The sequence below is a fragment of the Paramormyrops kingsleyae genome, chromosome 15, assembly GCF_048594095.1.
Source record: "Paramormyrops kingsleyae isolate MSU_618 chromosome 15, PKINGS_0.4, whole genome shotgun sequence".
Lineage (NCBI taxonomy): Eukaryota > Metazoa > Chordata > Actinopteri > Osteoglossiformes > Mormyridae > Paramormyrops > Paramormyrops kingsleyae.
In genome coordinates, this window is record NC_132811.1 from 29,326,266 (window position 1) to 29,332,116 (window position 5,851).

The window sequence follows — 5,851 nt, forward strand, 5'->3', positions numbered from 1 at the left end:
CAAGTGGATCCTTTTGGTGTACACTTGTATACTGAGCACAGTTTGGCTATTCTTGTGGAGCATCTTCAAAAAAAATCTCCAGTGTCCCTCTTCCTTGATGCCACAGGTGGGGTTGTATGTCGAATACCCAACCAGCCAAAAAGAGTATTTTACTATGCCCTATCATTGGCAGGCGATGGGAAAAACAAACCTCATCTTCCAGTAACAGAAATGATAACAAATGATCACACAGTGGCAAATGTGTCCTTTTGGCTCATGAGATTTTTGGCCAAAGTAAGCAAAGTCACTGTCTTGAAAGTAAGACATGTTGAAACAGACTACAGCTGGGCCGTTATGCAGGCGGTAATGTTGTCTTTTAATAGACAGGACATTCTTGCATACCTTGTCAAAGCACACAGTGTCATTCAATGTACATTTATGAAGAAAGATCTAAAATCTTTCACTGTACTTCATCTTTGTTCCGCACATGTCATCAAGGCCATTTCTGTCTCATTTTCAAATAAAACTGGAGATAAAGGAATCAGGGAATTTGCACTCCATTGTGTGGCCCACCTGACCAGGGAAACCAACTGCCATGTGGAGAACTGGTTTTCCATTTTGAAAAACCATATTCTATGCAAGGAACGCTTCCTGAGTCCTGGACCTTTCATTCGAAAGATACACACTTCACTGCGTGGCCGGTATAAAGAGCATATCCTGCAGCATGGTCTAAATGAAAACCTGTTGCTGAGACCTTTACTGGGTAGGAAAGATCAGCTGGAACATGCTAAAGAACAGTGGGCTAAGCGAACAGAGACAACTGCCGCTAAAAGGGCAAAATTTTTCAACCCTCCAGCCAAATTTACAGCTCCGAGGGGAGTGACCACGGAGAAGAAAAAAGTGAAAGCAAAGGTAGGTAACTACACATGAATTACATACTAAAGTGACATTACATGTAGTCTTTATTGTAAGCACTTCTGATAACATGTCTAATGCTTTGACCCTCTGGAGTTCATAACTCGCTGAAATCTTATTATAGAAACATGAAAAAAAAACGCTGACTAAATCCGTAATCTGTCTTCTTTTCAAAATGTCCATTGTCGGAAGTATTAAAGTTCTTAAAATTAGGTAAAATGGGTAAAAAAGTAAACCATGTCAAATTTATGAGCTGCACAAAAAAAATAAACCTTTTGTATGACTTTCAGTCCTCAGCACCGACAGATAGCCTGAAAAAAGATCAACACATGAACACATCCTTCAAGAAGACTTGTATCATTGCCTCTGATGTGGTATGGTTGTGAGGGTGGGTGGGTGATATCGGGTGATTTGGCTGGTTAACATTATGTTTATAATTGAGATGTTATTTATGTCTATATTTGTCATATTTAAAGATTAAATTCCATTAACAAAAGTCAATGCCGCTGACATTCTGTTCCTGAATAAGGTTTAATAGAAATGCTTTTTTCTTTTTAAAAAAACAGCAGAGAATTTGGCTCCAAAAAAACAGTGAATTGGTTACTGCAGTTGTGGAGTTACCTGATAAGACTGCAAAGTATATTTCAACTCCTTAGCACCACACAAATGGCTGGTGGGCGAGGTAAACATTTCTGTCAGTTTTCAACTGTTTAATATGTATTTTAAAGTATTTATAATATTACACATAACATTATAATGCATTTTAGGGACGCATCCACTGATGAGATTGAGAGATTTCTTGATTCAATTGTTTAATCCTTCAAGACTTTAAAACAGACACTCTGATTGGAACTGGATGTTTTTACATTTCAGACTATTGAATGCTATTTTGGGGCACTCATGAGTATGCAGGGAGCAGAGAAAAGGATATTTATCTTGAATCACTATTCTGCTGGAATAATTGTGTATGGAGAACGGTCAGCTATGACTAGGCACTCATTACGCAAGGTAAATTATATAATATTGCAATCTATTAGACTTAATTGAAATGCTAGTTTTTCCTACTGATTACGTAATTGTTACAGGTTAATTTTGAGGACTATGATGGAGTAATAAGCTTCTTAAATGTCCAAAACAACCACTGGAAATTCCTGGTAAGTACATGTCAGTAAAAGAAATGTCAGTGAAAGGTCTTTAAAAACACTGTTGTAAATTGAATTATGAAATTGTATTTTATTATAGTAAAGTTTAGCTATCTGTAACTTGATGCATCATATTGTAGCTTCTGCATAAACTGACCCAAAGAGTGTATGTCATGGATCCTATGGGTGTGGATGATGACAAAGATTCAGATGTTGCTGCTGTGCGATTCCAGTATGGAAATAGTGTAATAGCATCATATTGTGAGCCTATGTGTTTTTTGTAAGTAAAGGCAGGGTTCACAAAGTAAGACATATACATTTAATTCACAGAATAAAATTGTTATGTTTAAAATGAAATATTTAAGTTTTTCACAAATGTTGCAGCCAGTACTTCAGAATGCGGCAGAATCGTTGCCAGAGAGCTGACTGGGTGGGAGTGAAGTGGCAGTCAGCCACAATAAATCACACCCTGCAAAGAGATGGTTATAGCTGTGGGGTTTTTGTCATGCAGGTAATGTCACAAAATCAATGACGTTTTTTTGAAACATGGACATATAAAATTGACCTAAAATTAGACTGCTGGTTAAACCTAAATGATATTTCAGTTTTTGTATCAGCTTTCTGTTTCTCTTTTTGTAAATGTTATGGTAGATGGCTACAGAAGTGGTGGAGGCTTTTCCAGTGAGTATAAACATTTGCTCATCCCAAACAAAGATGAAAGACTTGAGGATCAGCATGGCCAAGACAATTTTGCAGTGTTCAGGTTTGATACACACTTGTATTCCCACAGTAGCACTGTTTAATCACAGAAGCTAACCAAAATACTACATTTAAGTCTTCAGTGAAAAGGAACACTGCTCTTTTTGTGGACAAGTGGACACATTTGGAGAGAAAAAACAAAGCATAACAAAGTATAACATTGCAATTTCATCTTGACAATACTCTGAGCAGTAATTATTTTTAATACATGAGTTGTATGTTAAACATAGAGCTGTGCGATATGGCCTAAAAATAAAATCTCCGATTTTTTCACAAAAATTCCGATTTTAATCGATTTTCCCCTCCCTTACTCAAAATCAAACTACAGATGACAAAAATGGTTCAAAACAAGTTTTAACTTTATTTAGCTTTTTTTTACTTTAGGGTTAAAGTGCAATCTCACAAGCCATAAAAGATGCTTGTAAGTCAGATGGCAGACCACTCCATTGTAAACATTTTTAGAAACTTGTAAAAACTTTTAGAAAGCTTTCTCTATAGCTTATTTTCAAACTGGCAATAACACAATACGCCCTCAAACTTATAAATAAAAGTAATAAATAATATTGTAATAATAATAGAAAAAAAAACACAATTTTATCATGTCAGCTTGGTATTAAGTAAATACTTTATGCCATTGGGCTTGACATAGTGCAAAAGAAAACTTTTGAAAAATTGCCGCTAGTGGGGTGGGGGCCTCGTCAGTGCCGGGGGGGCCGGTCTCCCCCTGGGCGCCCCTTCCCATGTGGGACTGACTAGGGTGTCGCTCTGGGAGCCTCTGGGCATGCTGGCCTCTGGGGGGAGGGCACCGGGGCAGGGTATAGAGGGTACAGGTCCCAGGTCAGTCTGTCTGGTGAGTGTAGGTGTTTGTGTGAGAGCGGCTCGTCAGCGAGGCCTTCGCAGATGAGGCTCCGGATACCCCCCTCGGGTTGGGGCGGGGGTGCTTCGGCGGGGGGGGTAGCGCCCCCGTGGGCGTTGGCGCCGCGCATCCAGGCGCGTCGTGCTGGATGCCCGCTGCCCTGCTGCATTACCACCTATTCCCCCACAGCCCCTACAGCCCACACCCACCTACACCACACTCCATATAGGTACTGGGGGGTGATCAGCTAGTCACCCCCCATCTCTTTTAATTCCACTTTAGACACCACACCCACAACACCACACTGCATCACACAGAGGGAAGGGGGGGGTGACTAGCCACTCACCCCCCTCTGTATTATTTTAATTGCACTTTAGACATACATTCATGTCACACCACTTTTTCACATAGGGCATTGGAGGGTGGGGGGAGCTGTGCAGGTCCTGGGTCGGCTGCTTCGGCAGCCCACAGCTGGACAGCGCGACTCCCTTCCCCTCTATTTTAACTCCACTTTAGACATTGAGGGCCTGTGGGGGCTGGGGGGGGAGGACCGCAGCTCTGGCTGGGGTATCCATCCCCCACTTGTGTCCCCCCACATTTTAACTGCACCCTAGCTCCACACATACGCCCATTCCCACTGATCAAGGGGGGTGGTGGGCGAACCGGGGGAGTTGGGGGATGGCAGGGGTGGCGGGTGTTTTTGCCGGACGGGCCTGGGTGCGGGGCGGCGGCGTCCGTGGGGGGCTGCCGGCCTTCGGCGGGGGGCCACTAGCCTGCGACCTGGGGGGTGGGGGAACAGCCTCTGGAGCCGACCACTGGACAATTCCAGGGCATCTGCTGTTGGGCCTCGAGATGAGTGTGTGCGTGTGGGCGTGCGTGTCTGTGTGTGTGTGTATCTGGTGAGTGTGTGCGTGTGGGCGTGCGTGTCTGTGTGTGTGTGTATCTGGTGAGTGTGTGCGTGTGGGCGTGCGTGTCTGTGTGTGTATCTGGTGAGGGTGTGCGTGTTGAGCGTGCGTGTCTGTATGTGTGTATCCGGTGAGTATGCATGCTCTGTTTGTCTGCATGTATGGCCTGGGACGGTGGAGCACATTGGGGTTGGGGTGGTGCGGGTGTGGTGGGGTGCGAGTGTTTGGTGAATGTGGGTATCTGGGTATGAATGGCTCGTCGGCGATGCCGGCGCAGATGAGGCCCCAGACACCTCCTTGGGTTGGGGCGGGGGGGCGCTGCGGCGGGGGGCGGGGGTGTCCCCCTGGGTGTTGGCGCCGTGCGTCCGGGCGTGCCTTGCCTGGCGCCCGCTGCCCTGCGGCACTGTCGACTATCGCCCCACGCCCCCCCTGCCGGCCCGCATCCACCTACACCACACATAGGTAATGGGGGGTGATCAGCTATTCACCCCCCATCTTACACATTAGACGCCACATATAGACATCACACCGCACCACACAGAGGGAAGGGGGGGCGATTAGCCACTCATCTCCCCCTCATTATCTTAACTGCATTTTAGACAATACATCCACGTCACACCACTCCTCCACATAGGGCCTTGGAGGGTGGGGGGAGCTGGGCAGGTCCTGGGTCGGCTGCTTCTGCAGCCCGCAGCTAGACTGCGCAGCTCCCTTCCCCTCTATTTTAACTCCACTTTAGACACTTAGGGCTTGGGGGGGCCGGTGGGTGTCTTTTCCCCATATGCTCCCCCATATCTCAACGACACCTTAGCTCACACACATGTACACCATCAATGATCAAGGTGGGTGGGGGGCGGTTGGGGGGCGGACGGGGTGAGGGGTCCTGGGTGTGGCGGGGGCGGCGGGCGCCGGCGGGTGGGCTTGGGGGTGGGGCGGCTGCATCTGTGGGGTGCTGCCGGTCTCCGGCGGGGTGCCCGCTCGCCTGCGATCTGGGGGGGTGGGGAACATCCTCTGGGCCGTCCACTGGGCAAGTCCAGGGCATCTGCTGCCGGACATCAAAGACGAGCAGGTGTGACTGGGAGTGTGTGTCTGAGTGTGTGTATGAGTGCATACATGGATCGGTGTGTCTGCATGTTTGTCCTGGTACGGGGAGCACGTGGATGATGGGGCGGTGTGGGGGCGGCAGTGAGGGGACTTGGGGGAGGGAGGGTACGGGGGCTGGGGAGGGAGGGTTGGGATCTGGGCTTGGGGGATGGGGGGTCGGGGTAGCCAGGGGCGGGTGTGCTTGGTGGCTC